At 37.9% G+C, this 10,899-nt stretch overlaps 1 long non-coding RNA gene across 1 annotated transcript; it reads left to right on the top strand.

The window, feature by feature from the left end:
• LOC110401540 lies at positions 1,066–10,589 on the top strand. Its single transcript, XR_002440417.1, has 3 exons — positions 1,066–1,117; positions 6,412–6,473; positions 8,444–10,589. It is a non-coding gene; the product is annotated as an uncharacterized LOC110401540 (long non-coding RNA).

Below are 10,899 nucleotides of genomic sequence, written 5' to 3'. Positions count from 1 at the left end.
AGAGAAGAGAGTGACTCACAAGTGGTGTGGGCTCCAACAAGTAGGATTGATTTTGAAGTTTGGGAATGAGACACTACTAATTATTGGACAAGGGAACTAAAATCAGATATGAGAAGGCACTAAAGAAGACTTTGTCTTTGCTGAACATAAGATTTTATAACAAACCATCATTTCTGAGATGTAAGTACCATACATCTCTATTTTCTAGGAATTTTTCTTTCCTAGCTCCAATGAAGTTCTCTCGGGATGGATTTCTGATAAGTACACACCACATCTAGTATTATCAAACTACTGCAAAAAAACCTTCTGGTTCCATGAGATGCTGCTTCATCTCCTTACAGATGAATTTTGATAAGTATAGATTAGGGAGGTAGAATTGAGAGTATATCAAAGGCTTTCAGGGTGGACTGAAGGCTCTGAAATCTGGAGATACAAAAAAAGATAGGAAGCTAATGTTGAAAAACCTGGGGCTGAGAAAGATGAGGGATGTGTAAAAGATTATTGTCAAAGCTATCTTGGATAAGGCTGATAAAGAGGTGAGAATTCCTGTCCTCAGACTCAAAGATTTATCTTCAGTAAAATTTGTCAGCTTTATAAATTCCTCACAATCTTGATGGAATTATGGGTGATTTTGGCCAGTGAGAAATTAGTGTCAAAATTCCCACGGACTTCACCAAAAATCAAAATTTCATTTCTATTTTTTTATTAAAATCTCAAATCCTAGAAGTAAATAAGAGACTTAGCTTTCATTCAATCAAAAAAAATGTCTAAGCTTCTCAATTACCAAAAAAAAAAAAAAAAAAAAAAGTGAACTCTCAATATTTTACACCCAAAAGATCAAGAACAAGTGCAGAATTTTTGTAAATGTAATTCCCCAAACAGACTCAATGCTTTTGGGTAGCTATAGCAGAAATGCTAAGTCACAGCCTGAACCAGTGATCGAGCACCTGGTGGGAAGGCAGGGTCAACCCCGGGGGAGCTCAGGTGCATGAAGTGTACCTGAGTGACCAGAAGGGCTGGAGACAGGATCCACCCCTTCCCAGACCTCATTTAAGGGCTGGCAGTGGAGGGCAGGGTGTTTCACTGAAGATCCTTGCATACCTGGGGCATTCCAAAGGTAAACAGCTCTTTTCATTTTATTTTTTTTTTAATTTTATTTATTTATTTGCATTTGGGTTTGCCTTTGTTTGCAGCAGCCTAAGGCTGTTATTGTGGTATTTTCCATCCTATTATTAGCATTACAGTGGCTTATCAAGATTTTTGAATTAGCCAACACTGCTGGATCATTAATTGCAGAGGGTGAGAACTAGGGGTGATGCAGTCAGGCACTTAATACTACTCACAACTCATTCAATTAAGAGCATAACTAGAATGGATTAAGCTTATATGCTTCTTACAAGAAAAAGTAAGTTCTACTAGCTTCTGAGGAATCATCAAATCTAACTTTCAAACTCCCATTTTTTCTGAAGTTCTTGAAAATTAAAATCTATCTGTATCAATAGGATTGACAGATTCAGGTCTTTGATACTGAACTGGAGCCTATCAATTTAATGAATTCCAAAATATAAAAGGAGACATGTCTAGTCCACCTTGCTCTAACATGTCAACTCTGGATTATTTATCATTTCAGAGTATCGTTTTCTAGGCAAACATAGACTTTTCCAACCAACTCTTTTCCACACAGGCATGTATTTCTTTGGTGAAAGTAGTGAGAAAAGATATTATAATCTTGACTGAGTAAAAGAAAATAGCAACTCCCAGTGAAGGCCTGGATGCTTAGTGAGGTTTTCAGTTTATGGTAGACAGACTAGAACTCAGGACCATTTTTTTTTTCTTCTGTTTTAGCTGCTGAAACACACTGTTCTTGGTCTTTAGATTGAGAACCCTGTTACTCCCAGTTCTAAAGGCTGAATTGTTTGTTGAGAATTTAGACCTGCTGTTAAATCAATGTGGTCTAAAAATCATGTTAACACCTTAGCTTTCACATTTCTAGACTGTTCTTTCGCCCTGAATACAAATATTTTTTTAAATGTTGGTGTACTTAAAAAAAAAAAAAAATCAAGATATAGATATCAGGAAATTCTCCCTATCAGAACTAGCCTGTTTGTTCTTTTTTTTTTTTTTACAGAGATTCTCCTATGCTTCAGGAAAGCTTAGCTCCCTGTCAGGTCTCTAATAGCATCATTATTTTTTGTATACAGCTGTTGTCCATGATGTAGAGTGATCATGTTTAATATTTTTTTTTGGTTTTACCTAATGCTGGGTATCATTGCTGTGTAATAGTCCTCTCATTCTTTGACTCATTTGCATACAAAGCCAAGAAATGCAATGAAAATTGCCACAACATTAACTACTTGGTTACGTATAAACATAATGGACATTTATATGGATAAAAGCTAAATATTTTGTTTGTTTAAAAAAATATGTGTGCTGTTGCACAGGAGTATAAAAAAAGTATTTAAATTGCTTAATATAATCTAATACTTCTTTCTTAGCCAACAATGATTTGTGACTGTATTAATTTGCTTCTCTGTCTCCTGTTGGCTTACAAAACTGCCTTTCTCCCTGTTGTTCCTGGCTCTCCATTGTATTATGATTAATACATCCAATTTCACGTTATAGGAAATTATATTTACAAATGGAGTCCAACTGCATCATCAGATGCGCAGTTTGTAACTTTGCATTTTAGAGTGAGCTAAGTGATTGAGAGCACTTGAAAACAATCTTCATTACTTATATTATAGTCTTCCTGAATTTGACTATCCTTTAAATCTGTTGATTTGAGCCAAGTACAGGGTTTTACTATACTATTGACTTCTAAACAGTACTATACATTGATTTAATTGGAGAATCCTGATTAAAAATTGATGTGACTGAGGTCCCTATTGCCTTTGGCCCGTACATAACAGTACTGATGTTATGTCTGCAAATTTATGTCATTCATATTCAAACACTGCTCAGCAAGTTGTAGTTAATATTGCGGCTCATCCTTTCAGAGAGAATACCATCAGCGATGAGTAGATACTGAGACTATTCCTTCTTATCTGGAGGGACTAGAAACAGATGTTACTAACCATATTCATTTCCTGCTGAGATTTTCATGCTTTTATTTGTTTGAAAAATATTTTGGATTCAAACATCCCTCACAAGAACAGAGACTGACTCAGTAGGACTACCTGCTAAGGAACAGCTGAATCAGAGATTGGTCAGTGTTCGTATGATCAAAGAAACAGGCTAATGTGTAGAAGGATATAAGAACATCTGTGAAGAATATCAAAGTGCCAATACAGAATTTATAAAGCACTCCCTTCTACTTTCATATTGTATTTGTTCATCATTTACTTGCATCTCACCTGTTCTTGCAGTGACAAAGTTCCATAACCTTAAAGGTAAAAAACTAAAGGCAGGAGGGAGACTGACTTTTTATGTGGGTGGATAGTGATAAGACAAGGGGGAATGGCTTTAAGCTAAAAGAGGGGAGATTTAGGTTAGATGTTAAGAGGAAATTCTTTAATCAGGGTGGTGAAGCACTGGCATAGGCTGCTCAGAGAAGCTGTGGGTGCTCTCTCCCTAATGGCATTCAAAGTCAGGTTGGATGGGGCCCTGGGCAGACTGATCTGGTAGGTGGTAACTCTGTTCATTGCAGGGATTTGAAACTAGATAATCTTTAATGTACTTTTCAACCTAAGCTGTTCTATGACTCTGTAAGTGTGATCTTAATCATAACACTGGTTAAAAGATTGGAAGGAATTTATAATTTAAGAACCCAAAGTAACTTAGAATGCCGTTCTGAGTTAGCACCAAGTTTTCATTAGATCAGCTACTGTTTCATCTTGTTTGTAGAGACAGTCCCCTGATTCTCTTGACTGTCAAGAAGAGTCTTTATCAAAGACTTACATCATGATGCTTGGCAAATCCTATGACCTTCTTAACACTTTCTTTGCCTTAGGATATTTGATTTTTTCCTCCAGGAAAGTACATCTAACTCACTTAGCCTAGGTTGAAATACCACTTCATTTATGAATCTAATATAGATAGAATTATAGCACAAAATAAGTGGCCTATGTCAGCCCCCCAAAGAAGCATGCGCTTTTAGAGAGGGAGCTGATGAACATTGTATCACGTGGTAAAACACCTCTACTTGAAACTAGCAAATCACAGAAAACTGCTGCTGTTTATCAAGCAGCCTGAAACTGCACTTCAGCAACACTACCGACTTTTGTTTTATTTCTTTCCATTGAGAAAGATATACAAACTTAAAGGCTTTCAGTGTTTGGCTAAAAATACTCAATCTGAATTGAGATCAACAAGAGATGACAAAACGTTAGTTTATATCATCATTAAACTGAAATACTACCACCAGAGAACGTAGAAGGGAAACTTTTTGTTAGGTATCTTATTTTTTGTATGCTATTAAAAGGCTGTGTAACCACATGGGGGAGGGGGAATGGAATCTCCTAATTAATCTAGCCTTCTTTCTTATCAATAGATTGTTCTATTACATAAGGCTATACATAGATTTATGTGAAATCCTTGGATTTCACAGATTTTTTTTGTAATATTTGAATATCTCCTTACTTGAATCACAGATTTGTATAAATATTCAGTGTTTTCTATCCATACAATTTTTCTTTAGTTAGTTTAGTTAGTGATTGAAGTGTTACATAATGGTTAGATGGCTGTGATCAAGTACATCCGCGTGAGGGCAGTAGAGTGCAAATCAGATCCTGCACAAATGGATTTGCTGTTTCTTGTGAGAAATTTTGTAAGTAAAACTCAAGGATATAGATGCTGTAAGGAAAGGCCTGGGACACAAGTATCTAGCCTGAGCACAGTTAAGATAACATCATCATCTCTGCCATCATGGTAAATGAACTATTTGTGTAATCTATGCTGACATTATAAATCTTTTCCCGGTGTCAGTTGAAGAGATGTACAGTCTCTTCAGTATAATTTCTCCTTGGGTGTTGCCTACTCCTCTTATCTCCTAAATTACTGATGGGAGGACTCCATCATACACTTGGTTAGCTCTATTGGCTAACTCAGTCTGATAGGAATGGGAAATGCTCAGCTAGTGGATTTGGGGATAGTGGTAATCAAGTCAGGGCAGTGACAATTGGGGAAAACCATAATTTGTCTGGCAGAAATAAAGTTAGGAGAGAGCATATATCCATGGCCTAAGTTCCTCTGTTGTTCCCATTAGAGACAGCACATATGTAAATTTGTGTAACTGTGCTATAATTACCACAACAAAAATTCTGGATCTTTCTCTCAGATGAGAAAAGATTGTGCTTTTTCCTTTAGAGTTGCCTAGCTCAAGCAATGTTTAGTGGCTACAGACAGCAGAGCTAAATCACAGTGCTGATATCTGGGAGGACCCACAAGCACAGAGTGCCTGTGAGATGAATGTGTGAGTACACACATCTGTTTGCTGGTGACCATCACGCTGCACTAGCTGATGGGCATAAGATCCAGGGAGTGGATTCAGCGTCAGGGCTGAAAGGTGCTGTCTCCTTCCTGAAGAGCCTAGAATCTGAGGTCTCAGCACTGCAGCTGGGTCCTAGCAAATGAAAATTAGTGTACATCAATAGATTTTCAGACTATGATAAGATTAACTTGATTTTTAAGGTCAGAGCATAGGATAGAAGAAAACAGGAAAATCAAGGGAAGAAGAGTGCATTGCCATTGCAAGATATTAAACGGAGACTTTGAGTGGTTCAAGTGAAGTGGTATTTTTCCTTATTTTTTTAAGGATACTTTAGAAGGGCTAAGTCTAAATTTATTAGATTTGAAAGTCATTAGATATGAGGGGGAAATATTGTATGAGTGCTGTTGTGTGGAGAAACATATCTAGCTTTCAGAGAGATTAAGTTAGTAAAGCAATTTGGTTTTGTCTCTTTTCTAGTAATTTAAGTGGGAGCTTGGAGAGAATACTTTAGAAAGTAAATATTATTTGAATAGTAAATCTCTATTAATTACCTTTAAATATTGACAAATGAAAGATTAAGTCCAGGACAATAGAGTTGTTTATATTGTATCTCTGTTCCTTTGAATATGATCACAGTATAATTGAATAAAATGTGTATCTAGGAGGATGTTAAATAGCCAACATGTAATAGTTCACAAGACTTGATAATACATGGGACTTCTAGGAGTTTTTTCAGATTTCAGCAATTGATTTTGTAACAGAAACAAAAAGTGGAAAGTACTTTTAATATATTTTTCCCCCTTCCAGAAACATACCTGATAAATCTGGTGGTGGCTTTTCTTTTCTCACCCTCTGTTCAAATCAAACCATAATTACTCTGGCATCGAGGTCAGGCAACTTGGCTAGCTCTGAAAGATATCATCTGTTTTTCTCATGCTTGCTGGACCTCTTTGAGACAAATTTTGCATTGTTTTTTGTGTCAGTTTTATCGTGGAACATCGTGCTGCCATCTGGGAAGAAAAACACGATGGTACAGGAGCAGCTGGTGAGTGAGAATGGCCAAATAAACATTGGCACTCATCTGCCATTAGGTGAGATAAGAGGGCTGAGGCCAAGCCAAAAGAGACAGCCCCAAACTACTGCAATTATCCTTCACTGTTCCTTTCTCCCTTAGCTGTATTTTTAAACAGAGATATCATTCACTTTAGAGGGGGCAACCAACGTAGCTATCAGGTGTTGGACATACCCTTCTGAAGCCTGGAAAACAGAGATATCCAGAGTTAAAAGCATCTGAAGTACCTTGCCAATTGGCTGAGTGACTGGATATATTTATTTCACTGGAAAAATAAGAAGAGCATTTAATAATTCTGTAATGATTCCTGTCACAAAGCTCAAAGCACTTTAGACATAAATGAATCCTCTAAGCATTTGAGAATGAGTAGGGAGTTACTGATGGCTTTTTGTGGGCAGGGAAGTTGGGGCACAAAGAAGCAAATACCTATCTTGCTCAGGTTTAAATATAGAATTTATTAATGACAGGAATAAGTCCAAATTTTCAACTGCCTAGCCTCTTGCCCTACCAGCAGCCCAATTTTCCTTCCAAAGAATTGAGGCCAGCACAGAAATTTAGAGATGATGTACTTATCCAACTTCCATCTCGTGAAACACACTTTACGTAGGTTGGTATTATTTTCTGGAGAGCTGAGCTCAGTTACCTTTGGGAAATTCCTTACTGGTAGACACATTGCAAGGCAGTGGGCGAAGTAACTACTACATCCAGCCACCCATGGCACAGACTAAAAGTTATGAGCAGCTGATTCTTAACTGGACATTGACTTTATGGAAGTAGCTCCTTTGATCCTGGATTGCATATGCTTGTGTTTGTAGTTCATGTCACTTGGGAGTCTATTTACATTTGGCACAAACTGGACACATACAGACATGCAGCCATGAACAGTACCTCAGATGGCCTATTAGCTAGCAGTTCTGGGAAGTTTTACTGAAAATACCACTTCTTAAGAATTATCATGAATGGTTGTCTGACCAAAAACCTGGAAATGTGAGACTGATAAAAAGCAGTCTGTATGATATCTAAAAATTAGATTTCAATCCATTATGTCTCTCATGTTATAAAACACCAACTCAGTTGTCCACTCAGGCTTGATTGCCAATAGCCTGTACTGACTGATGGCTGTTTGGGGAAGAGTTTAGTAATCTCAATCTACTTCCCACTGACAACAGCTGTCTTTCTCACAAACTTGCATATGGCACTGACTGACATGCCTATCAGCCCTATTAAGGTTAACATCATGGTGTTGACTTTGCCTTCCCTTTGCACAGAGCACTGTCACTAAGGTAGACTAGTAGGCCAGTCTAGGGCAATGTAAAAACCATGACCTTAAAATGACTGATCTGAACTAACATCCCTCATTGCTATGGAAGAGTGAAGAAGGGCTCAAATAGCTTTGCTTTCTTATGTCTTCTGTGCAACTGCAAGAGATCAACCAGCCACAATTCATGGTCTTTTAACAGCAGAAAGAATGGTCATCAGCTGTGACTTCCTGAGGTGGCACAGGCCACAAAACTCCACATAATATGTATGGACTGGTAGCCAAAACCAGGCTGTTATTCAATGATCAGAAGAGCTAAAGAAGCCTTGCTTCCTCTCGGTCTTTACCACCTGCATGTAATCCACCCCCTTCTTGGTTCCTTCCATTTTCCTTGGCAATCCTTTCTCCTCTGTGCATCTCTTCCAGCTCCACCTGTCCTTGAAGTGAGGAATTATATTTGCTGCATTTATTGAGGTTGACAAGAACCACCCAGCAAGTGTTTGTGATGTTTGGCTGTTAACTCCGTAAATGGTTCCAATGGGCTGAATTCTGATGGCCTTTCTCTCAATGGGAGCACTGTTTTAGGTCTCTGTCCTCTACTTCTCGCTGTGTTTTTAAGGTGAAAAACTGTTCTGTTATACTATCCTTATTACAAGTGATTTGTCCTACCTTTCTATTTTCCCAGGACAACTTCTGTGCACCATGGAGAATGCTGATTTTTACCAGCTGTTGAAAATCCCACGAAAAAATGACTAGAGAAAAACTAGTGAAAAATGCAAAAGGCAATGATAGAAAACAAAACCTTCATTAGACGTTTGCAGAAGACATGTTTGATGAAATGAAAAACTGCTTTAAATCACTGATTTGACTTTCCCAGAGCATTTTTACAAGTTGACATTATAGATATTTTATGAACCTGGACCTCTCCTACCACAAACTTTGGATTCAAAATACCTAAAACTAAAAACCATCTTAAAACCTTTCAAAATAAACAACAACAAAAGGTGACAGAAGTGATGCTATGTTTCAGGACTAAACTAGGAATTTTAGCAGATTTATACTGTTTTTGTTGGAACTACTGAGGCACTGGGTTGTTAGTGTAACATCCTAAAAAAGTTTCAATACTAAACAACAGAGAATGTCTCAGTAGGAATCTGCAAGGGGCAGTATGGTACAGCATAGCACCATGGAAAAAATACCAATTGAGATCCTGAAAATAATTTTGGTTAATCAGTTTAGTATTACACCTACACTAAATAACCTTCATAATGTATTCTAAAGCTAGCCTTGCTATTGCCTAGTTTGCCTTTTTGAATATAATATAACTTGCATACACTATTAAAGGATTTCATCTAGTCTTGATTGTAAAGGCAAGGTAGCGGTAACTGTCAGTGACAGAGATGCATAATTTTTGCTCTAAATTCTAAAAGCTAGTTTCTTTGGGGATTATCTTTTTTTTTCCCAGTGATTTTTACGAAGTTGGAATTTTGCAGTTTTACTTTGCTGGAAAATTACATAGCTCTACTGATCCACGGTGACTTTTAAATTTCCCTTTCACACATTGTTGTGACCTCAAGCTTTAATTAGATTTAAATGTCTGAACTTAGTATCTCAGAGAGCAGGACTAAAAATGGTTTCACAGCAAAACTCTTGCAAAGTTTGGAAGACATCAGCAGTTCAGAAAGTAACTGAATGCAACTTGGTGTGACTGTGGAATCTTGACTGTATGGTGTGGAAGTGTCAGCTCACAGAACAGAGGGGAAGTTATGAGGAGGTTTCGGTTATTTATTCAAACATCTCCTGCTTTTTTACGTTGCAAAGGAAATCTTGAGATGCTAGGCAGGTGCTGGGGAAAACGGCGTTTAGCATTTTCCCTGTCTGCAATATCATTCTCCTACTTAGAGCCATATATATATTGAGAATCAGAAAGAACAAGCACTGTATAACTGTTCTCATTTATGTGCTTTCTTAGGCTCTTATGAGCCAAGAACCTATCCACTTTTGGGACTATCTTGTGTAGTGGTAACTAACTCATGTACAAGTAGGAATTTAACTGCAGCAGCACAGGATTCACTGAGGACTGGATAAGTCTCAAAACAAAGTAAACAAACATTTTTCTCTCTCTGAAGAGGTCCATGTTACTACTCTGAGTGCAATTTTCTCAGATCAAGCAAGTAGTTGAAGCAAGAAATTAGCTTAAGTACATTCTCAAATACTGCACTTCCATTGCTGTAATGCAACCTGGCAGTAGGTAATGATGTGTTATGTTCTTCTTGTCCACAAGATGTCAATGTACCCTAAGAATTCTAGTGCCTGGTCTAGAATCATAGAACCGTTTGTGCTGGAAGGGACATCTAAAGTTCCTCTAGTCCGAGTTCCCGGTGATGAACGGGGTCACCTACAGCTAGATCAGGTTGAGTGTCTCCAAGGACAGGGCATCCACTACTTCTCTGGGTAATCTGTTTCTCACCACCCTTGTTTTTGTTTTTAACAAGAACTTCTTCCTTATATCCAATCTATATCTCCCCTCTTCTACATTGAAATCACTTCCCTTTGTCCTACCACAGCAGGTCCTGCTAAAGAGTCTGACCCTTCTCTCTTATATCTTCCCTTTATATACTGCAAGGGTGCTGTCAGTTCCCCCCTGTATTCTTATGTGTGCTAGTATCTGCTTCTTTCGGAATAAGACAAAGCCAAAGTTCTTGCTGTGTGTGTTAGCATTTAGTATAGCTTCAGTGCCTAGGCCACTATAGCCAGGATTCTTACAGGACTCACTAAGCAAATGTCGCTGCCGGTAACACCATTAACAATAACAACACTGATCACTTTGTCCTGCAGAATAGATCTTTGGGAAGAATGTGAATTTCCTTGAAGGTCTTTTGCCATGTATTCACCTGTTTGAGCTGTGAGAGACCTGCAGGGAGAAGGCAGTCTGCGGTGATCAGCAGCAAACTTGTGCCAGAAGGAGAAGCTAAGCCTGTTAACTTAAGCACTATGCCCATTAGCTTGAACTCCCAAATGGGAGCTGCTCAACATCTGACTCAGCGGGAGAGTGGGTGGAATAAGTCTATATGTATTAACAACTGCCTTTGTTTACTGATATACTTCGGTTTAAAAAAGGATTAGATTTAGTCTTATGGA

Source organism: Numida meleagris, chromosome 6 (genome assembly GCF_002078875.1).
Source record: "Numida meleagris isolate 19003 breed g44 Domestic line chromosome 6, NumMel1.0, whole genome shotgun sequence".
Lineage (NCBI taxonomy): Eukaryota > Metazoa > Chordata > Aves > Galliformes > Numididae > Numida > Numida meleagris.
The sequence above is the reverse complement of the archived record's forward strand: the minus strand, read 5'-3'. Positions and strand labels throughout refer to the sequence as shown.